Source organism: Aphelocoma coerulescens, chromosome 9 (genome assembly GCF_041296385.1).
Source record: "Aphelocoma coerulescens isolate FSJ_1873_10779 chromosome 9, UR_Acoe_1.0, whole genome shotgun sequence".
Lineage (NCBI taxonomy): Eukaryota > Metazoa > Chordata > Aves > Passeriformes > Corvidae > Aphelocoma > Aphelocoma coerulescens.
In genome coordinates, this window is record NC_091023.1 from 18,352,348 (window position 1) to 18,375,956 (window position 23,609).

At 51.9% G+C, this 23,609-nt stretch overlaps 2 long non-coding RNA genes across 3 annotated transcripts; one reads left to right on the forward strand and one right to left on the reverse strand.

Moving 5' to 3' along the window:
- Positions 1-9,618: 9,618 nt before the first annotated feature.
- Positions 9,619-10,618, forward strand: LOC138114653 (uncharacterized). The gene is made up of 2 exons (XR_011152710.1): positions 9,619-10,281; positions 10,416-10,618. It is a non-coding gene; the product is annotated as an uncharacterized lncRNA (long non-coding RNA).
- Positions 10,619-13,375: 2,757 nt separating this feature from the next.
- LOC138114651 (uncharacterized) lies at positions 13,376-23,454 on the reverse strand. 2 transcript variants are annotated; one of them, XR_011152709.1, is made up of 3 exons: positions 23,341-23,454; positions 22,543-22,717; positions 13,376-13,540 (listed from the first exon to the last, which is right to left on the reverse strand). It is a non-coding gene; the product is annotated as an uncharacterized lncRNA (long non-coding RNA). The 2 variants fall into 2 exon arrangements; XR_011152708.1 differs by lacking the exon at positions 13,376-13,540 and adding an exon at positions 20,606-21,169.
- Positions 23,455-23,609: the final 155 nt, after the last annotated feature.

The window sequence follows — 23,609 nt, forward strand, 5'->3', positions numbered from 1 at the left end:
AATCCCTCTCCCTACACCTGGATCCAGCACCATGTGTACAAAAACTTCTCACCAAGGATGGAGAGGTTACCCCTGCTCCCAGTGCAGCTGTTCTGTATAAACCACGTCCCACAGATTATCATCTGAGGGCAATATTTTAACCACAAACTATTATTGTTTATCTGTTATAGAGGCAGGCAGGTGCAGGAGGAACTTTACACTGAATCATGACCATGTAAGTTATGGCCAGGGGGATCAAGGCTCTCAGTGGCACCGAGAACTGCCATTACTCTTCAGTGTTACCTGGAGATCTCCTGCAGGCAACTCCCCCTGTTTGTCTGGATTCCTCCCAGCTTTTTAACAAGCCCTTTCCCTAGGCACAGCTTCTCCTCCTTTTTCTCACTGGCAGCGCCCTGGAAGGAGCCCTCCAGCCCCAGCCGTTCCCCCGATTCAGCGACAATCAGCGCGGTGCTGATCACAGGCATCCCCCAGGAAGGCTCAGCTCTCCATGTCCCCAAGGAACAGGCAGCTCACAGGCAGCAGCCTGGCAGCTTTGCAGTCCTCATTTAGGCACCACTGCTCCTGAGGATGGGGGATGCTGTAAATGCCCCAAATTGAACGTGCACTGAGGCAGGTGGCCACTGGCCTCCCGTGCCAGGCTGGAGGGGGAAAGCAAGGGCACACAGAGGCTTTGGCACCCTGGCTCACTGCTGTTACCAATTCACTGGGGGAAAGGAGGTTTTGGGGACCGACTGATGGATGGATAAAGAGCACAGTCTGGCAGCCAGCCTCATGCTGGTCATCAGGACATCCCCTCTTCCGCAGCCCCAGACACTGGCAAATTTCTTCCTGGAAATATTTGTAAAATGTAGTGTCTAGGTTTGAAAGACAGGTGTCTGCTAAGGAAGGCAGAAGCCTCCCTTGGAGTGGCAGATGTAACCCCTTTCCCTCTGAGTTATTATAATTTTGAAATCAAGGGTCTTTAGGCAAAGATGTGGGAAAATAGGAATAACAGTTCTTTACTATATATATATATATATAACTAGTCAAACAAAACAACAACAACTATGGCAGTAACAGCAAACACAAACCCAGTCCCAGCCTTCTCGGCTGTCAGGCTATTTCCCCTCGGGTGCAGTTCCGCTTGCAGCCGACAGGGATCGCTGGCGGCTCCCGGTGAGCAGGGCAGGTGCGATGGTTCCCCCGCGGCTGCAGGGGGCGCTCCGGAGCGAGCTCGGGGAACACGCGGCTGCTCTGGCGCCCTGGGATCCCGGGGAAGGATGGAACAAAGGAGCTTCAGAAACCGGTGGGCAGCTGGTCCCGGAGTCTCGGAAACAGCAGGCTGGACTGGTAGGCTGGAGCGGCAGGCACAAACACAAATCCCGGGTGGCAGACGAGATGTATCCAAAAGGGGAACCCCCCGGGGCTCCAGGCAGGCAGGGCAAGCACGGCTACAGCGTAGCGAAGGCTCGAAGCAGCAGCGGGGCGGGCGGCCACAGCCCAGCCTCCAGCAGGGCAGGGAAAAGCAGCTTTGGGATCCCCGGTGTTGTTCCCAGCAGAAAGGAAAGACGCCGAAAACGGGAACCAGCAGCTCTTCTCTCCGCGGCTTCTCTCTCCAGACGCTGAGAGCGAACTGAACTGCCCGCCAGGTGAAAACAAAAGCCTGGACGGGCCCTTTTGTCTTTTCTTAAGTATGGCTATCTCCTCTCAAGTATGGCCATTTATCTCCTAGCAACATGCTATGGGAAAAAATTCCTTTAACAGAAAAAAAACTAGGACTAAACTAAAACCCCAACATTATCCACCCCGAATTTTTTTTCATACTAACATGTTACATGAAACTTAACTTTTTAACCATATAAATACAAGCATCACCTAAGTTATATACATATGTACATGCTGATACTGATACAAGTACAGAGCCATGGGTAGTTCACCCTAAAACAAGGTCCCCTTGAGGTATGCATCGGGTCTCTCCATCCCTTTGCATCACCCACCAGGTACAACCTGGTCCCTGAGCAAAAACAACCCCACGGATGGGTTTGTCTTTGCTCAAGGCAGACTTTACCCAAACAGTTTTTCCAAGCATACCTCTCATGTGCACCACTGGAACCTTATCCCCATCTGTTGTTTGTAGGGGTTCGGATTGGGCAGGGCCGGCTCGGCTGGTGGAGCCTCGGGTGTTAACTAACCAGGTGGCTTTTGCTAAATGCACCTCCCAGTTTTTGAAACTCCCCCCACCCAGTGCCTTCAAGGTGGTTTTAAGCAGTCCATTACACCGCTCAACCTTCCCAGCTGCTGGTGCATGGTAAGGGATATGGTACACCCACTCAATGCCATGTTCTCTAGCCCAGGTGTTTATAAGGCTGTTCTTGAAGTGAGTCCCATTGTCAGATTCAATCCTCTCAGGGGTACCATGCCTCCAAAGGACTTGCTTTTCAAGGCCCAGGATGGTGTTCCGGGCAGTAGCGTGAGGCACAGGGTAGGTCTCCAGCCATCCTGTGGTGGCTTCTACCATTGTGAGCACATGGCGCTTGCCTTGGCGGGTTTGAGGCAGTGTGATGTAATCAACCTGCCAGGCCTCCCCATACTTGTATTTGGACCACCGCCCACCATACCACAGGGGCTTCACCCGCTTGGCCTGCTTGATCGCAGCGCATGTCTCACAGTCATGGATGACCTGGGAGATACTGTCCATGGTCAGATCCACCCCTCGGTCTCGTGCCCACTTATAGGTGGCATCTCTGCCCTGATGGCCTGAGGCATCATGGGCCCATCGAGCTAGGAACAGCTCTCCTTTATGTTGCCAATCCAGGTCTATCTGGGACACCTCTATTTTCGCAGCCTGATCTACCTGCTTGTTATTACGATGTTCTTCATTAGCCCGGCTCTTGGGAATGTGAGCATCTACATGACGGACCTTCACAGATAGCTTCTCTACTCGAGCGGCAATGTCTTTCCACTCCTCAGCAGCCCAGATTGGTTTTCCTCTGCGCTGCCAGTTTGCCTTATTCCACCTTTCCAGCCAACCCCACAGAGCATTGGCTACCATCCATGAATCAGTGTAAAGGTAGAGCTTTGGCCACTTCTCTCTTTCAGCAATGTCCAGAGCTAATTGAACGGCTTTGAGTTCAGCAAATTGGCTCGATCCACCTTCTCCTTCCGTAGCCTGTGCAACTTGTCGTGTGGGGCTCCATACAGCGGCTTTCCATTTCCGGCTAGCGCCTACAATTCGGCAGGAACCATCAGTGAAGAGGGCATATTGTTTTTCACTCTCTGGTAGCTCGTTATACGGTGGGGCTTCTTCGGCACGCGTCACCTGCTCCTCTTCTTCTTCAGAAGATAACCCAAAAGTCTCACCTTCTGGCCAGTTCGTAATTATTTCCAAGATCCCAGGGCGACTTGGGTTTCCAATTCGGGCGCGCTGCGTGATGAGGGCGATCCATTTGCTCCAAGTAGCATCGGTGGCGTGATGCGTGGAGGGAACCTTTCCTTTGAACATCCACCCCAGCACCGGTAGTCGGGGTGCCAGGAGGAGTTGTGCCTCAGTTCCAATTACCTCTGAGGCAGCTTGGACTCCTTCATAAGCTGCCAAGATTTCTTTCTCTGTGGGAGTGTAGTTGGCTTCGGACCCTCTGTAGCTTCGGCTCCAGAATCCCAACGGTCGGCCCCGAGTCTCACCAGGCACCTTCTGCCAGAGGCTCCAGGACAGACCATTGTTCCCGGCTGCAGAGTAGAGCACGTTCTTCACCTCTGGTCCTGTCCTGACTGGGCCAAGGGCTACGGCGTGAGCGATTTCCTGCTTGATCTGGGCAAAGGCTTGCTGTTGTTCTGGGCCCCAGTGGAAATCGTTCTTCTTGCGGGTGACCAGGTAGAGAGGGCTCACAATCTGGCTGTACTCAGGAATGTGCATCCTCCAGAAACCTATGGCGCCTAGGAAAGCTTGTGTTTCCTTCTTGTTGGTTGGTGGAGACATCGCAGTGATCTTATTGATGACCTCAGTGGGAATCTGACGCCGTCCATCTTGCCACTTCACTCCCAGGAACTGGATCTCTCGGGCAGGCCCCTTGACTTTGCTCTTCTTGATGGCGAAACCAGCTTTTAGGAGAATTTGGATTATTCTCTCTCCTTTCTCAAACACTTCTGTTGCGGTGTTCCCCCACACAATGATGTCATCAATGTACTGCAGATGTTCTGGGGCCTCACCCTTTTCCAGTGCAGCCTGGATCAGTCCATGGCAGATGGTGGGACTGTGCTTCCACCCCTGGGGCAGTCGGTTCCAGGTGTACTGCACACCCCTCCAGGTGAAAGCAAATTGGGGCCTGCACTCTGCTGCCAGAGGAATGGAGAAAAATGCATTGGCAATGTCAATAGTGGCATACCACTTTGCTGCTTTGGACTCCAGCTCATACTGGAGCTCCAACATGTCCGGCACAGCAGCGCTCAGTGGTGGAGTCACTTCATTCAAGCCACGATAGTCCACAGTCAATCTCCATTCCCCATCAGACTTGCGCACAGGCCAAATGGGGCTGTTGAAGGGTGAGTGGGTCTTGCTGACCACCCCTTGGCTCTCCAGCTCACGAATCATCTTGTGGATGGGAATCACAGCATCTCGATTTGTCCGATACTGCCGGCGGTGCACTGTTGAGGTGGCAATTGGCACTCGTTGCTCTTCCACTTTCAGGAGCCCAACTGCAGAAGGATTCTCAGACAGTCCGGACAGGGTGTTCAACTGCCTAATGCCCTCTGCCTCCACAGCAGCAATCCCAAACGCCCACCTGAGTCCCTTTGGGTCTTTGTAATAACCATTCCGGAGGAAGTCTATGCCCAGAATACATGGGGCCTCTGGACCGGTCACAATTGGATGCTTTTGCCACTCCTTCCCAGTCAGGCTCACCTCAGCTTCCAAAAGGGTCAACTGCTGTGATCCCCCAGTCACCCCAGCAATGGATACAGGTTCTGCCCCCACATGTCCCGATGGCATTAAAGTACACTGTGCCCCAGTATCAACCAATGCATCATATTTTTGTGGCTCTGATGTGCCAGGCCATCGGATCCACACCGTCCAGAAAACCCGGTTCTCCCGTGCCTCTTCCTGGCTAGAGGCAGGGCCCCTCTAGCCCTGGTTATCATTCTTTCCCTGGGCATACATACTAGAGGTACCTTCGAGGGGATCTGACATATCATCCTCCTGTCTGTAATACCTGGCAGCTCGGTCACGGGAGGCTGAGGCTACTTTCACCTTAGCGGAACCCCCTCGATTAGTGCCTCCCTCCTTGAGTTCACGCACCCGCGCTGCCAGGACAGAAGTGGGTTTCCCATCCCATCTTCTCATGTCTTCCCCATGCTCACACAGGAAAAACCAGAGCTCAGCTCGTGGGGTGTACCCTCTCTCTCTAGCAGGGGGACGACGGGCTCTGACCTGGGGGCCTGTGACTCGCACTGGTGCCACACTGACCTTCCTCATCTCCTCCCTTATCTCCTTTATCTCCTCTTTGAGGTCCTGGACCACAGCAGAGACATGAGTTTTCAGTGGACCATTGACCATGCTATCATAATTCCTGAGCTTGTTGGCAACAGAGCCCACTGTTTCTCGGTTATTGTCAGCATCAATGGTTGCAATGAAGGTGGTGTATTGCGATGGCCCTAGCCTTGCCAGGTTCCACATCATCTGTCCTGTGCACCTGACCTTATCGGGGTCATTACCGTGCTGTCCATCCCTCCCAAAGAGTACCTCTAATACTGCCACTTCTCTTAGCTGTTGGATCCCTTCCTCAAGTGTCTTCCACTGCATTCTATGATGGTACTCCTGCATTCTCTCTTTGTGAATGAACCTTTCTCTCACACTCATTAAGAGCCGGTCCCAGAGAGAAAGGGGTCCTGGCTCCCTCACAAATATCTGGTTCACACCTGGGTCCTGGGTCAACGATCCCAGATACCTTGCCTCACCACTATCCAGTTGCACACTTGTGCCCATGAGGTCCCAAACCCGAAGCAGCCAGGTGGTATAAGGCTCACGCCCCCTTCGCACAATGTCGTCTCGCATACCACGGAGACTGTCGTACGAGAGGGACTCAATGATGATTTCTGGCTCTGGCTCCCCTGCTGGTTGTGAGGGCCCTGGTTCCCCATCATCATTAACTGGTCGTACTGATTTGGTCTTACACTTCCTCCTTTGCACAGGGGCGACTGCTGCTGGCTGTACTTGTCCTTGGGGTTCAGCTGAAACCTGGGCGGTTGTAACATCCGTGGGTTCCACTGCTGCACCGTCGGACTCACCCTCTTTGGGGCAGGGAGAGGTTTTTTCACTAGCTGAGGAGGTGTATTCCCTTAGCAATTGGCATATCTCCTGGCGCACCTGGCCCATCTCCTGGCACATCTCCTTGCGCACCTGGCCCATCTCCTGGCACATCTCCTGCATCCCTTTCGCCAGTACCCCCACCCATTTCGGGTAGTCCATTTCTGAGGTGGGCTGTTGGGCGGTATCAGGTTGTGGGGCAGGGTCTCTAGTGTCTGGGGCTGTGTCAGGCTCTGGGGCTGAATCAGGCTCTGGGGTAGGATCTCTAGTGTCTGGGGCCGTGTCAGGTTCCGGGGCAGGATCAGGCTCTGGGGTAGGAACTCTACTCTCTGGGGCCATGTCAGGTTCTGGGGCAGGGTCAGGCTCTGGGGCAGGATCTCTAGTCTCTGGGGCTGGTGTCTGGGTAGTTATCCAAGCCAATCTCAACTTATCCTTGAATGCTAAATAGAGTAGGCCTACCAGCAGCAGGTGGTTAGTGTTCAGAAGGAATCTAAACCCTTCAAAAATTGATGGGGTGGGTCCAAATAACTGGTTGAGGGGTTGGGGGAAAACTTCCCCTGGTGTCATTTCCTCACAGAAGGTACCATTGTTAACATAACCCCAAAAACATGCGCTCAGTGTGTGATAGCCATTTATCCACGTGCCCACATTCCGGAGGAAGTTAAAAACCCATGAATTCCTCACCTTCTCGACCCACAGCACAAGCTGGATAACAGCAATGGTAGCCTTAGTGAGAGGACCCATATTCAAGTAGGGAGCTGCAAAGGGGAAGAATATAGCCACGGCCACATGCCACCCGAACCAGGGCAAAGCAGACCACATAGTGCTGCCTACCAAGGTTCCTATATCCAACACACCGAATTAAGTTATCCAGGAACTGTTATTCCTTTTTCACCTCTCTCTCTTAATGCCCTCAGGCCCCACGTTGGGCGCCAAGATCTGTCTAGGTTTGAAAGACAGGTGTCTGCTAAGGAAGGCAGAAGCCTCCCTTGGAGTGGCAGATGTAACCCCTTTCCCTCTGAGTTATTATAATTTTGAAATCAAGGGTCTTTAGGCAAAGATGTGGGAAAATAGGAATAACAGTTCTTTACTATATATATGTATATATATATATAACTAGTCAAACAAAACAACAACAACTATGGCAGTAACAGCAAACACAAACCCAGTCCCAGCCTTCTCGGCTGTCAGGCTATTTCCCCTCGGGTGCAGTTCCGCTTGCAGCCGACAGGGATCGCTGGCGGCTCCCGGTGAGCAGGGCAGGTGCGATGGTTCCCCCGCGGCTGCAGGGGGCGCTCCGGAGCGAGCTCGGGGAACACGCGGCTGCTCTGGCGCCCTGGGATCCCGGGGAAGGATGGAACAAAGGAGCTTCAGAAACCGGTGGGCAGCTGGTCCCGGAGTCTCGGAAACAGCAGGCTGGACTGGTAGGCTGGAGCGGCAGGCACAAACACAAATCCCGGGTGGCAGACGAGATGTATCCAAAAGGGGAACCCCCCGGGGCTCCAGGCAGGCAGGGCAAGCACGGCTACAGCGTAGCGAAGGCTCGAAGCAGCAGCGGGGTGGGCGGCCACAGCCCCAGCCTCCAGCAGGGCAGGGAAAGCAGCCCTGGGATCCCCGGTGTTGTTCCCAGCAGAAAGGAAAGACGCCGAAAACGGGAACCAGCAGCTCTTCTCTCCGCGGCTTCTCTCTCCAGACGCTGAGAGCGAACTGAACTGCCCGCCAGGTGAAAACAAAAGCCTGGACGGGCCCTTTTGTCTTTTCTTAAGTATGGCTATCTCCTCTCAAGTATGGCCATTTATCTCCTAGCAACATGCTATGGGAAAAAATTCCTTTAACAGAAAAAAAACTAGGACTAAACTAAAACCCCAACATGTAGGCAGCTCTTTTAATAACTGCCACATGACATGCTTTAAAAAAACCCCAAAACCAAAAACTCCAGTGGAGTGTCAATGTCTCCTTCAAGTTCATGTCATGCTAATGCTGAGCACAGTGAGTGGTGCAAGAAGGTGGATTTACAGCAGAGGCACAAGGTGAAGCACTGAACCCCCTGGGTTTTGGTCCAAGCTCTGCTGCAGCCCTGCCTGTGCTGGAGGAGATGCCTGTGCTCACATTCCTACCTCACTGTGCCTCAGTTTTCCCGATGAACACAGGAGGAATAGAGAGGCTGGGAAGCATGTCCATACACACCAAGATCTTGTGGAGAGATGAGTGAGGAAAATACATGTTACTGATGGACTCAGGGATGCCTGTTCCCCTTCTGGGAGCAAAGAGTCTGGGAGAGACAGGGACTGTGCTCCTTCAGGATCTGGTGCCTGGTGGTGGGGACGGTGGAGGTTGCAGAAAGCCATCTCGAGAGATCATTCCTAGTGTCTGCTCCTGGCCAAGGAATGAGTGAGAAGAGATGCTTCAGTCTCTGTTATCAGACTGGAGAAAGGCACAAGCAGCAGGGTCTCAGTCACAGCTTCCCCAGTCCCATTTCTGCTGCTTCAGCCCCAGGGGGATCAGCTCTGCCTGGCACTCACCCAAACCAAGCAGCATCCCTCCCTGCCCTGAAGGAGGGAGGTGAAGGGGCAGGATGTAACTCTGGCCAGGTTACCTCGAGGGGCTTGGACCATAGAATAGAATAGAATAGAATAGAATAGAATAGAATAGAATAGAATAGAATAGAATAGAATATCCTGAGTTGGAAAGGAACCACAAAGATCATTGGGTACAGCCTCTGGCCCTGCACAGGACAATCCCAAACTCTCTCCACTGAGCAACCCAAGGGAGAAGGTTCAATCCCAAACAAGCCCCTCCAGGGATCAACCAGAAAAAGGCTGATACACTCTGAAAGACCCTTTCCATGCCAGAGAATATCTCTCTGCTCTGCTCAACTTCCAACACCAGGTGTCAAAGATCCCACAGTGCAAACACCTCCGTCCCGTTTTCCCGAAAGCTTTTCACACCGCACGCCTCCCTCCACGTTATCACACCAGGATGAGCCTCTTCATCCCATGTTTGTTAAAAGCATCCAAATGGGAGGTTGGTGCAGCTGACAGCTCTGGGATGGAGCAAACCAGACTCACATCTTCCACACCACTGGTTTCCCCGTTTTCAAACGGTTGTGAGTCCCGGACGGCCAAGCCTCATCCTGCCACAATGGCATTCACTGGCACAGGGAGCATTTCCCGTGGGTAATGCAGTGGCTCTGCTGGGCTTCCAGACCCCAAGATTTGAATGTCTGACAATTCACATTGGGGAATGCTCTCATACATTGATATTTCCAATATTTGGGTACTGTAAAGCAAGCACAGCTGATGTGGAGTCATTAATATGTAATAAATGCAACTTCACCGTGGTGCTTTGACAGCCGCAGTTTTTCATAAGAGAATGACTCTTCTGAACACATTTTAAACCCAAACAAGCTTTTTCCTGGCAGCTGACAGAAACTGGGTTTTTAGGAGGTTTTACTGGTGCACAAGAATACAGGTGTGCCTTTTCTGAGGAGCCATTCACATCTAAATCTCTACAAAGGCACAAGCAAGTCCTGCAGGGCCCTGGGGGGCACAACCAGGGTAGTGGCAGCATGGTGGGGGATGCAGGTGGGTGAGCTGGGTTGGGGAGGGGTCACCCCACAGCCCCCAGGTGGGCTGGTGGTATTGCAAAATGGATCCTACAGCCCTAACCTGTATGGATGGCACTGCCTACTGGCCTGGGATCTGGTGGGATTGTGCTTGGGGTGCTGCTGCAAGGGTGGATTTTTATTCCTTGGTTGTTTTGTCTTTAATTCCAGAGCCCTGGTTTGAGTCTGTGGGCTGACACTGGATTTCAGCGCAGACATCAGGCAGCGCGGCTCTTCCCACATCAGCTCACACCTGCTTCACAAAGCTGCTCTCCATCCAACACAGCCTGTTTGCAAGCTCCGTGTATGTTTGCATAACCTCGGGTTTTTTTGGCCGGAAACCAGGCTTTTGGGAGGATTTCTCAGGCTTTCAGAACCCATCATGGTGCTGGGGCCGTGAGTACGTATGCTCTAACCACACAACGTGACAGGCAGGAGGAAGGAGCAGCGGCTGCGGGAGGGAAAGATGGGTCTGTCCAAGCTGTGAAAGCAGACTTTTTGGGATCACACCTTGCTTTTTTTTCCTCTCCTCAGAGGTATTTTCTTTCAAACATCATAAAAAGGTATTGGATATTCTTTCAAGGATGCCCAGGAGAGAGAGCAGAAGGAAAGCCAGCCTGCAGCGTGGCTCTGTGGATAACTGATTGCTTTGCTCATTTTGGTCTGACCCAGAACAAATATGTTTCATTTTTCCAATGAGCTGGTAAAAAAAATACAGTCCCCTTATTTCTAGTTTACTTAGAGCTGTTCTTTTTTTGCCTTTTTTTTTTTTTTTTTTTATTCTCTTCTTAATGCAGGGCAATTTCAGAACAAAAAGCCAAAATAGAGACTTGAAAAATCACTTTTCAGGGTTTTCTTATTCTGTCAATACGATTTGCCCCGCTCAGCCTGATTTCACAAACCATTTACAGTCACCTTGAAACACCTTTTTTTGGCCCTTTTGCTGCTCACCAGTCACCCTGCCCAGCTGTGGTCCCAGTGCCCCCCAGCCAGGATGCCAGGGCACCCCAGCACCAGCAGCTCCTGTGCAGGACGTGTCTGGCAGTGCTGTGCTCCCCTCCATGCCGGGATCGTGCCGGCGGCTCGGCTCGACACCGTTTCCCCAGCGAAAGACGCTTCAGACTAAAGCTGAGATGTGGTTTGCCAAAATATTTGACAACAGGAAACGCTGCTTGGCGGGGTGCCAGAAACCCCATTTGAAAAGTGAAATTCGGCATGCTCCAGCCCCAGGAGCCGTTCCCAGGCAGCCGGGGAGGACAACAGCAGCACCCGGGCATGGGCATGGAGCAGAGGGCCCATCGCCTCCCATTTTACCCTGCTGGCACACGAGCATCCCCACAGCTCCCGAGCTGTGGGAGGCAGTCTGCACCTCTCCTGCCCAGATGACAAGGTTGAGGCGATGCTAGGCACCCTCTGGCAGCGCAGAGGGAGTTTGCCCGAGATGGGGCATGGCCCTGGGGCAGCCTGGCCTCCTCCAGCACAGCTCCCAGCTGCAAAGCCACCCTGCCACAGCCTCTAGGTCCCACTGGCTCCAGCACAGCCTGCAGCTGAGGTGCCAGCCTGAGTGAATGAGCCCTTGCTGAATGCCAACATTTTCCCCCACTCACAGGTGGCTCAGGGGGACTGTGCCAGGCTGTCAAATGGTCCTGGCACAGCACCATTCCCTGGTCCCTGTTCGGGAGCTGTGTGCCATATGCCCTCCTTGCTGCAGCTTTCACGAGACTCCCACCTGCCAAAAGTGATGGCTTGGGCGAGGAGCAGAGCACAGTGGGCAGCAAGGCTGCCGTGGGGCAGAAAAACCTCCCTCATGTCACTAAAAAACTTAGAAGTGTCTCAAAGCCCCTGTGGCAGCAGGACAGGATGAAGGCCAGGGCACAGACATGCTGCTGCTTTCCTTTGTAACTCAGTCAGGATTTAACACCGGGTAAATCTGTCACATGGACCTCATCTTTTTCCCTGCACCGTAAAGTGCTGAGCACACATCAGGGTGCTGTAAAACTAACTCATAATAAGAAATAAGGTCTTCCAGGATGAAAAACTAATGCGTTATCCTCAGCGCAGGCAGAGGTGTGATAGAGGTAAGTGGTATATTTGGGAAGCATCCCTGTCTTATCTGCACTTTATCCTCCTAACCTTGCTGTGCCGGGTGCTGGGGCACCCACTTCTGCCCAGGCTGTTGCCCCTTCATCACAGCCCTCACAGGACGCCCAGAGCTGCAGTGGCTGCATGGAGAGATGCTGCCCATTGCCCTCCCATTCCCTGCCAGCCTCCCCTCGGAATGGCCAGGGCTGGTTTGTGTGCAAACAAAATGCTCCAGCCTTCATTTGCATCACTTCGCCTCTGTGCCAGAAAGAGAACAACAGTATTAAAGAGCAAAGCACGGCAGTAAATACAAATCTAAAAGCAGTGAGCAGCATCCCCAGCAGCAGTAACACATGTCCAAGAACTCCAAATCCCAGCATAGAAAGATGGCGCTTCTGGAAAGAGGTAGCAGAAAATAGGAAAGTCTTCCCTGAGATCCCTGAAGCATAAATCCCCGATTTGAGCTATGAAGTAGAGCATTAAGATGGAAAAAAAAAGCCCAACCCTTTGCCAGTATGGTGATGTTCATGAAAAGAATAAATATCTGGAAGGAGAGTGGCTGTTATTGCTGGAATAACACAATCACAAAGGAACACACCACGAAGAATTACACTGGAACTAAGAGGGATGGACGCTCGCTCTGTATGCAATTAGGCACAGCTCTGAGGCAGGGAAACACACATTTTTCTAGAAACACTGAGCTTCTCCATAGCACAGAAACCACCTCCTGGATGGCAGGATAAAGTATATATATATAAAAAGAATAAAGGGAACAGAAATCTGCAGTATCATAACAGAAATCACAGATCAATGTGTTTGCCCTAGGAAATGAACAGATACACATCAGGATTTGGCAGCTAAAGGAGTCTCCCAAGCAAAGGAGAAACAGCTCAAAAGGGAAGGAACAAAACTGAGAAGGAAAGAAAGGGAAGAGGGAGCGGGCTCTGGAGCAGACACCATCAATCTGCACATGTGGAGAAGGAGTCAGTGGCAGTACCTGCCTCCTGACCAGCAAAGGCTGTACATGCAAAGAGGGGGGACAAACATCCCTGAGAAAATACAGATGATTTGCTTCCAAGGATTCTTTCTTGCCAAAATTTACAGGCCTGCAGTTCTCAGTTAATAGATGGAGCTCCCCTTAGAGCTTCTAATGGAAGAGGCTGAAATGAAAACCACCCGCTCCCTGAGGGAGAGGGGGGTCAGATCCAACAGCCTGCGCGAATGTGTTCTGCATCATCTCTGCCGGGACAGACCCCTGGACACCTCATCACACGCCCTGAGATAACGAGCTATGTGGAAGTGGGAATGTGGATTTTTAAATTAAAAAAGAAGAATAAACCGCCAAGCACAAAGAGATCATCATCAGAAGGAAATCCCAGTCTCCCGGCGCGCCTCAGACGTGCGGGGTTTTGCCTCTTCCCTCCAGGACACCTCCTGCCTGACGGCTGGTGAATCCCATGGGATTTCTGTGCCTCATCTGCCTTCTGGGTGGAGAGGGTAAATCCATTAAAACCGTGCAGATTTTGCCTTCCAGCTTCGCTCCCCAGCAATGAACAGCTCATGTTTCACTTTGATTCCTGTTGATACAAAGTGGGGAGGGAAGGGCAGATCACTTCCCTCCAGGGCACATTCCCTGAGGTCATGCTGCAGCAGGTGGACAAGGGGACCTGGGGACAGTGGCCAGCGAGTGCTGTGCCTGGTGCAGCTGTTTGGAAGAGGCACCCACTGCCAGCACCCAGCCAGCGGCGACTCCAAACGTGCCGCAATCAATAACTCTGCCCAGACGCAGACGCGCTCGCCGACCTGCACAGGCTGGCAGGCAGCAAATGACACAATGGTAAAAAGAGGGACCCCAACAGCTATTAAACACAATAGGCAGCAAACGCCTCCATCGATATTCTGGACACACAGCCTAACTCTCGCCATAAATCACTCCCGATCACACTGAGAACACAACCTTTGCAGAACTGGCGAGGTGTCGTTCAGCTCCACGGGTAGCGTTAAATGCAAACTGTTTAGTTAACGGGATGACATATTTGCAGTTCTCCTGCATATGCCCTGAGTTGTCAGCCTGTTCCCAAACATACGAGGCAGTTGGAGTTCTGGCACCAAGCAGGGCACTGATGGATCCAAAGGGTTGTGGAAAAGCAAGGTGCCACAGAGGAGCAAGGAGCAGAGCAAAACCCAACTGGCCCATTATCCAGGCTGCAACACCAGCTTAAAAAGTCTGCAAAATGGGTGTGAAGGGATTATCCTGCCCCATGCATGTTCTGAATTTGCAAATTCAGACCCCTCTGTCCCCTACAACCCTCCTAACCCCTGTGGCCAGTTCGCTCCACACAAGCAACCCATGGGTAGCCGAGCAGGAGATGGGAAGGCGGCCAGGACAGAGCAACCCCTACACTCAGCTCCCAAGGAACGAGGTGGCCATAACAGTGAATTGTCAGGCCAAAGGCAGGTGAGTGAGCTCCCACCGAATTGGGACTGAACAGTGAGTTGCCATCAGGAAAGACTGAGCGTAACCCAGGAGCAAAGTCGGCACGTAGGACCCAAGGGCACGTCGTGCAGCAGAAAGGCACATGCAACCTTACATGTAGTATGGAACGTGCATATTTAATATATTTGCTTGGCAGATGGAATAACTTTGTTAACAGACTATTTAAATTCCTGAGGGGGTACCTGTAACTATTAGAAATTGATTTTATGAGCCTGTTATACAAACATTACACTTCAAGGTCTAAAGCATATTGAAATTCTTCCTGTTCTCTCTCAAACAGATGGTGCTAGGAATTTTTCTGAACCTACTCGTATCCATAAATACTACCCGCCAATCCCTCTTGCAAGACAGAAATGATCCTAATTAGAACGGTGAGCCCTCACCATCTTTTCCTCATCACACAGTTACTATAAAAATGCTCCAGAATAGGACAGTTTTGGCAAACCCCTCCCTGGGCAAGCGGCCGTGAATACTCCCCTATGTTTGTCTTGATTAGACAAAATAAAAAGGGTTTCAGTGCCTGGAAACAAGGCAGAGAGAGAGAGTGGGATGGTAACAGGAGTAGACAGTGTCTGTGGGTAACAGAGGCTTAGAGCTGATAAGGATGACGATGCAGTGCCAGCAGCATCACACCTCCAACCCCAGGCTCAGCAACACACTCAGGGCCTCAGAGTACACCAAGAAATTGTAGAGAAATTAATGTGGGGGTGATATTCCCCTACAACAGAAAAAGGGCTCGAGGGATTGGTTTCCAAGGAAAAATTAAAAGAGCTCAATTTGCCAAGCTTGACTAGGCATCAGCCAGGAGCAGGCACTGGGGTTGGGGGAGCCTGATGAGAAGCCACTGGTGCCCAGGGTATTACCATACCACCAGGAGCTGCCTTCCAGGGCATTACAAACAGGAGGGGGTGGGGATCAGAAGCAGGTTAGCACAGTAAATACAGCCCTGAGCTCCTCTGGGAGCCACCCACTTGTATATGTGGTTTCCTCGGTGGGTGTTCAACCAGAAATGAAATTTTGCTCACTGAGATATCTTTCAGGGCCGGCAACAGATTCATTTAATCAAGCAGCCAGATTTGTTGCAGGATGAAATTAATTTTGTTCTGGGTAGGAGTGGAGGTAGTTGAGGGAGACGAGAGCTCCTATTCAGGGGAGAGAAACAATACTTGGTGCGATAAGGTGCCCGACCTTGCAGTGTGAATAGCAAACTGCAGCTCAGACAGGCCACCGGATATTTTTTTTCACTATACTGCCATTCATGAAGAACCCTGAACTCAAATACTGCCATAAAGAGCATTCACTGAATGGAAAAAAATCATTAAAAATTGTGGTCTCTTCCTGGACAACTCAGCAACAGAAAGTGCCAGCTACATTTGTTGAATAAATTGCTTGCAGGGAATAGTTTTTACTAGGTCTAAATGGGATGAAATTAAGCGTAGGGGGATGAATGCCAAGTACCACAAAACTGTTCCTGGGTGTGAGAGGTACAAGGCAGGGAGCAGCTTCTCCAGGCAGACCTTGACAAAAAAGCCCTGTCCAGACCCCTGGTACACCCCTCCACCAGGCACCCTGTAGTTCTGGGGCTGCTTGGTCTGAATTTGGCATTTCTGTGTCCCATCAGAGCGCAGAGGCTGGCCACTGAGTCAGGGACTGGGGCCATCAGGTTGGGCAAGTGGGCATGAGACTCTGGGGGTCCCTGCGTGCCCTGCAACAGCCCAGCAGCAGATTTGTCCAGGTATCTCCCCACCAGTCCCAGCCCATTGTGGAGATTTCAGTGGACTCTTTGGATTTGGGAAGCTGAGAGGGCATCTCATGCACATGGGAGAGGGTCAGAGCTTGCAGGAATTAGTCCACCCTTCCCCTCCTCTGGTTCCCCTGCTCCTCAGCTGCAGCAGCCATCCCCAGGCTCCCATCCTCAGTCCATCCTAAGTGTTTCCAGCCCATTCCCTGCCCTGACTCCCAGGCTCACCCCAAGGAAGCACCATGACTCCAAGAACACAGGCAGGCCTGACACCAGCAACAGGTGAAGCTTTTCAACCAGTTATAGCTTCAGAGAAGGGAAGAGAAGAGGGTTTTATTAAAGAAGAGAAAAAAAAAATCCCCAAATTATTTGCTTATTCCATCTGCTGTTTTGTTTGGTCAACACAAAGCAGGGGCTATCACAGGCTGAGGGCTGGCTGAAGGGTATCTCACAACCTCCATCCTCCACAAAGGAGACAACATTTTCATCCCTTTAACAGCCATTAAGGAACCGAGCAGCCCAGGGCAGGATACTCACAGACCCCCCAGACCCCATGGGCAGGGTCCCCCACGCCCCAGCAGAGGCTCTCCAGCCTGGCCTTGTGCCATTCACACCGCAGCCCCACCAACACCTCCAGGACAGGCACAGGTTGAGTGAAGACCTGCAGGGTTTCCCTGGGCTGTGACCCGTGTGTGAAAGGCATCTGTGCGCTCGCAGCGGGAGCAGGAGCTCCTGCCGTGCCCCGGGGCGATGGCGCGTCGCAAATTGCCACCGACAGGGGACTGCAATGCGAGCCAGCAGCAGCAAAGCCAGCCAGCATCCTTCCGTCCGAACGCACAAACGCACTGAGCCATGGAGCAGGGAGGTGACAAACCCTTGCCAGGTGGAATGGAGAGACCATGGAGGTCCAGGCCTTCCCTGCAGGAAGGGAGGCTCAAGGCGGGATCAGGCTAATCAGCCTCAGGATCTCCTCAAGATGCACAGGGCAGGAGGAATGCAGCAGTGCTGTCCCAGTCCCACCCTGCTCTCCCCTGCCAGTTTACAAACACAGGCACTGGGAGTCCCTTAGAAAGCAGCTGGAGGAGAATGGGTGTGGATGAGGGTCAGAGAACCCTGGAAATTACAGCTCACCTTGAGCCGTGTGGAGCTTTTTGACCCAACACAGGTCCTGGCTGCCTCTTGGTGCCATGAAGTAGCCGAGGGGCCCCAGGGGACGGTGCACGCACAGCCCCACTGGCCAAGGCAGGAACTGGACGGGACAGAGCTTCAAAGAGCATCAAGGATGCCCTTGACCTAAGGACTGTAATGACTTCGCATCCAAGAAGTGCCACACTTTCCAAAAGCAATTCAGCACCAGCCACATCCTGCCCTGCCGCCACAACCAGATAAAAACTGAAACTGGTGTCTCGCTGCCTACCCCCAAATCTTGCTTCTTCCATGGATGGGATGAGATCCTGGAACAGAAGGTTCCTACTCACGTCCTCCTCCAGGTGCCTCCAAACCACTGCTGAGGGACACTGATGGGAGGTGCTGGGCAAACCTGGAGTAACAGCACGGCTCTGGGTCCAAAATATCTTCCCAGGAAGCAGAACCGGTGGCTGGGGATACGCCATGGTCACAGAGCTGAGAAGAGTATCCAGACACTTCCTTGCCAGCCCCATGAGCATTTCCATCACACTGGTACAGCAATTACAGAATCAGCCAAACGGTTAAAGAGGCTGGAGGGTTCGATTTAAATAAATAATAATAATTTAGCTTCCAAATTGCTCCCACATTGAGGTGCTTCAGGCTTTGTGCAATGCAATAAAAACCCTCTCTAAAAACAACAAAACACGCTAAAATGTTATCAGAAAAACACTACTCATTAAAATTAACAATTAAAACAAATTAGAAAGGCTCTACTGACATGGAGGGTGAAGGAGAGCATCCAAATGAGGAAAAATGCCTGGTAATTTTTAGTCACTGATAAGTAAAATAATGGTCTCATTTAGTACTGATTACCTAGAATTATTTAATTTTACTTCAAATTATTCAATTTTTGGTTCAAGTTACCTAGTAATTTTTAATTACCAATACATAATGCAATGACGAATGGCTCTTATTTACCTCTGTCTGCACAGGAGCGTGCAAGAAATCAATAGGCATTTCTGGCAAATTATTAAGCGACTTGATGAAACAACAGGAATGCTTTTCCCATTAGCAGGAGCTGCCGAGCCCCAGCAGAGGATGAGAGCCGGGGCTGGGCTCAGCTGAGGGAGGAGAAGCCAGAGCAGCTCCAAGGCAGGGAGGCCCGGAACACGGAGCAGCTTTCGGGAAGCGATGGGGTCAGAGCTGGGAAAAGGCAAACCCACCCCGCTGCACTCAGGAAAGAGGCATTTGGTCCATTTTTAGCAGAGAGCAGGCTCAGCCACAGGCTCTTGGCTGCCTCATTGATTTTTCCCTCTTAATGGAAACAACCTGCAGGACTGAAAATATTTGCAAACGGCTCAGGACAAAAAAAGGAGCAGCAATAACAACAAAGGCAGAGGGGAGGCTCTGCCAGGGCAGTGTCATGCTGTGCCCCTTTCCCAGCATCTCTAGGATGTTTGCCTCCCCCTGGGTATGCTGCCTCTTTTTTTTTTTAAATCTTCAAGCAAGAGCATTCCCATGGTATTTGCCACACATGGACCAGTCTTGTTAAAGATATGAGGGTGGAAAGGGTCGAAGGAAGAGGAACTGATTGTCCTTAACCATTGTGCATGGACAAAAATCACCTCTTGTCACCTGCTGGAGAACTCGTGCCGCCTGCCAGAGCTAGGAATGCTCAGGCAACTCATCTAGGCAGGATTAGAGCTCAGAACGATCTCCATAAATCAGAGACAGAGCCAGGAAAAACAGGAGGGTGTTCACCAAGACAAGTGCAAGGTTCAACTGAACAAATACAGGGCAGAGGGGAGGAAGCCTAAATAAATACAGGGAGAAGCTGGCAAGGCAGCTGCTCTGCAGAAAAGAGCTGGGGGATGTAATGGATTGCAGGCTGAACACAAGGCAGGAGCCTTGTACTGCGACAAAAAAAGATTAAAAAAGGAGTACTGTTGGGAGATACAAAAAGAACATCTCACCTCCAGCATCCTCCAGCCCTGCCAGAGTCACCCCTGTGAATATGACCTATTTTGGGTGCCACCCTGTAATGGAGTGGGAAATGAACAGTGAAAGCTGGCCAAGGTCAGCGAGGTCTGCAAAGCCTTGGAGTGGTTGCCTGGCTGGGGTCAGCCACCCCCTGGGGAAAGAGATGGGATCTTCTTCAGGTGGAGGGATCCTGCAGGGAGGAAGGGGCTCATCCATAGTGAGGGAGAAACAATGGGTTGAAACTTCAGGGAGGACAAGCTCCTTTTGGCTGTAATAACCATCAGGAGTGAGTATCACCTCCATCCCAGAGGGGCTGAGAAACCTCCCACAAACCCAGCAGGGGCTGAGCTGGTCCTGCCTTGGTGTTGGGCTGTAGCTCTGGCAGCTGCTGCTCCCCCCCCACCATCCCAGTCACATCCAGCCACATCTTGCCCTGCCCAGCGCCACCACAACTGTTTGGCTGCTGAAGTGCTTTCAGCAGTCACTCCTATTATTTTTTTTAAATTAAAGAAATAGCTGTGAAACACATGATAAAAATCTATAGCTCTTCTCGCCAGCTTGCAGATAGAGTCCCACAACTGTTCATATTGGAAATTCAATTCCAATCAGTGTATTGGCAGGAAAGGATTAGGGTCAGTGCCAAACACATTCATCCTGGCCAGCACTTGCATGAGCCTCCGTGTGCTCCACCAGCCACTCCGGTACCTGCAGAGAGCCCATCTCAGGAGCTGGCTGCTGGAATGACTCCCTATGGGGCTCTCATGCCAGCACCCCATGATGTACCCTGTGGAGGGTGTGGGCACATTCCTTGGTGATGCCTCCACATGCCCAGGCTGTGCCTGCTTCCCTTCTTCCCAGCAATGCTCCCATGCAGATCAGAGAGCCCTGAGGCAGCTGCTCTGGTCTCTGCTGCACAATGGTCCTTCCAACACGGTTCCCTCCACCTTCTGTAAGAACCAGCCCCTGTACTGGGATCCATATGGGCCATCTAACACACAGTAACCAGGATTTTGCACACAGTAGGGGCCTCCAGGACCCCCTTCCATCAGCTCTAGGGCTCTGTCCCATCAAGTCTCCCAGTCCAAGCTGCTCAAATAGATCACAACACACAGCTTGGTGTTCATTAGAGACCAGGACACTGAACTGCCTTTGAGCACATGAAGGCAGGGCCAGGGAGAGCTGTCCCAGGCTAGGGCAATACCACAGTGCATGTCACATTGGGTTCAGGTGCCTCACTGTAAAGGAGATATTGGAAATAGAGTCAGCAGTGGAGAATTTGAAGCCATTGGGGTTTTTTAAGAGTGTGGAGATAAATCTGAATAAAAATTACTAAGGTACAGGCATTACCCACAGGGTCTTATCTGATCTGGCATCCAAACCTGCTATTGCCTCCACTTCCCTATCTCGAGGAGCTTTTTAAATGTGCACAGCTACAAATCACACTCTTTCAGTTTAAGTGTCAAATTAAATCAAGACAAACGTTCCCCTGTTCCACATTTCCTTTGGTCCTTGGCTAAGCCCCGCAGCCCTTTCCCAAACCTCCACCTCCCACAAACTGGCACAACCCCAAGCCTTTGCACTGGGAGACATCTTCAGCCTGAACTTCCCATCCCTCTGGCATGCAGAGCTGCTCCAGTCCCAGCCCCTCTTTCCAGCAAAAAAGTTGCTGAAGACTTTTTGCAGGAGGCTCGCTGTCAAACTCTTCCAGTCACCAGCTTTAAGACTTTTACCAGAAAAAGTCAGGGAAAAACAGAGTTCATCTTGGCATCCAGCTCACTCTGCATTGAGTGTCCATCCCTCATGCAACAGTGAAAGCTCTGCTGGGACGCATGGTGAAATCCAAAGAGCGAAAGCTGAAAACTGATAAGAAACTCATTTTTACACCAGCACATGATTTATGTGTGGAACTCATCGCTGTAAGATACAACGAGGCAGAGAGTTTTGTAAGATTTTAAAGAAGATCTGACATTTACGCAGCTAATAGAAGATTCTGTAGCTCCATGAGTCAAGGTAGATAAAAGGAAGATGCCTGGAGGGAAGATAAGGCCATGTGCTTCGGAGCATAAGCTAATGACTAATAGCAAAAGACAAAGAAGAAAGCACCCCTGGGAGGCTGGGTTTTTCCTGTGTACCAGGTGTTTGCTTGTACCTTCTCTGAAGGTCCTGGCACATGTTATTGCAAGATCGGATATGTGACGAGCTGCATCCCAGGCTTGCCCCAGGACAGCAACTCCCCTGCTCCTAAAATGCTAAGTTTTGTTTTGGTTTTAAATTAGACCCAGATCTCAAAGCCCTGAGAAGCCTCTGTCATTAATCCTCCTGACACACAACCTGGCTGCATGCACTGGAAATCATCGCTCAGGGGTTGGCAGCGCTCCAGGCAGAGGGGACTGAGTGCTGACTCACAGGGGCCCCAGGGATGCTGACACCGAGGGCAGGCACCAAGGATGTCATCTTAGCTGTACCTGCACAGAAAGATCTTGTCTGAGCAAGAGCATGGTGCTGCCTGCACTCTGCCAGCAGCTGGAGGGACATGGGTGATGCTGGCAGGACAGATGGGTGCATTGCTGGCTGGGCCCCATCTCCACAGAGGGGACTGCAGACCCCTGTGCACTCAGGTGCTCTCACTGTGGCACTTGCTGCAAAGCGTGAGGCCAGTGTGCCACAGTTCAGGAGGCACAGTGGCAACTCACAAGCCTCTCCTCTGTAGTAGGCTTAGGAAAGATATCACATATCCTGGGCTGGAGCTGAACCACAGGAACAACTGCTCAAACATACTGATGTTGGGTGAGGTGGTGCCGGGGCTTTGTGTTCACTTGCAGCCATGTATTCCCACATCACATCTCCATGTTCTTCCACTGCAGCAACACTGCCACAAGCCCACCTCCCACCCCTGCCAGACGTGCTGCTTCACTGCCTTCTTCTTTGAAGCCCCTTGTGCCTGTGCACTGACATCCGGAGCTGTCACTGGCCGCCTGCCGGCGCGTGCTTCATGCCTTGGTCCAACATCTCTTACCTTCACAGTGTTTACATGATCTCAGCCTCCTCCTCCCCCAGCCTGTCTGCAGGCTCTGTCCTGCCTGTCGGCACACAGAGCTCTCTTTGTACAGCTACTGTCCTCCGAGACATGGATGTTTAGGTCCCAGGACCCATCCCCTTCCCCTACATCCCGGCATCCAACCCCCACTCCATCAGCCAGATCTAGGGCTGTTAACACCACCCAGGGTTCTTACCTTGAGATTTGTGGGCCCAAATGCTCCTTGTCTGCTGACCAGTGCTTCCACACAGACGTGGACCCCATCTCTGGGGCCAGTCTGCTGCTTTCTGCCTGGCCCAGCTCTGCAGGAGGCAGAGCTGCTCTGTCTGCCTGGTGCCTGGGTGTTTATGGCTGTGGGGAAGGTCCCTCAGCTGCAAGACAGAGATGAAGGTCAGAGCACTGGAGGATGATGATTTCAACCCTACTGCTCAGGCTCGCCATGTTCCTTGCCTTCATTGCCACCTTCCCACACCCACTTTTCCATTGGAGGGTTAAACCCCCCTATTCCCCTGCAACCCCATGGCTGAGGCTGGGTATTTTCCCCGTAGGCGCTGCCACTCTCCTCCTACCCAGCTTCATCAGCCCTGCCACTGTCCCCTCCCTTCCCCACTCTGCAGGGCTGCTGCTCCCCCTCACACATCCCCATCCCTGGCAGGGCTGGCCTCTCCTGAGCTTCCCCACTCTGGGCTGGAGACAAACTCAGCTGCAGCACTCCTAGTCTAAACAAAAACACGGGTGCAGCACCCTGACCTCCTCTTCCTCCCGGTGCTCTCCCTATATGCTTGTTTTTGCCTCTCCCAGCCATAGTCTGTCATTTACTGGCAGTGCTTCAGCCTCCCTAATTTGTGACTGGGAGAACTCTGGGGGAAGATTGCTTTTTCTTTTATTTACATATTTCCACAGCACCCAGCAGGCCCAGTCAGGGCACCAGAGCACACACAGCCCCACCAGGAACCAAATGGGTATTGGCTCCATCTCACATTTGCCTTCATACCGTCAGTGGAACAACCACAGACCAGTGATGAGCCTGCTGTCCAAGGGCTACAAGCACAAGGAAAGGAAGAAACCCTAAAATAATTCCCTCGGCCTGAAGCTAGGAGCAGCCAGAGCCATCGGGGAAACCCATCCCACCCTTCATTCCTCGTTAAAAAGGCTCAGCTGCCACTCAGCGGGCAGGACCCAGCTGTGAGGGGCTGATGAGCCTTTTAGCATCCCGGCAGATTGCAGCGAGCGGGTGTGATCTGCTCCATCCTGATGCAGCAG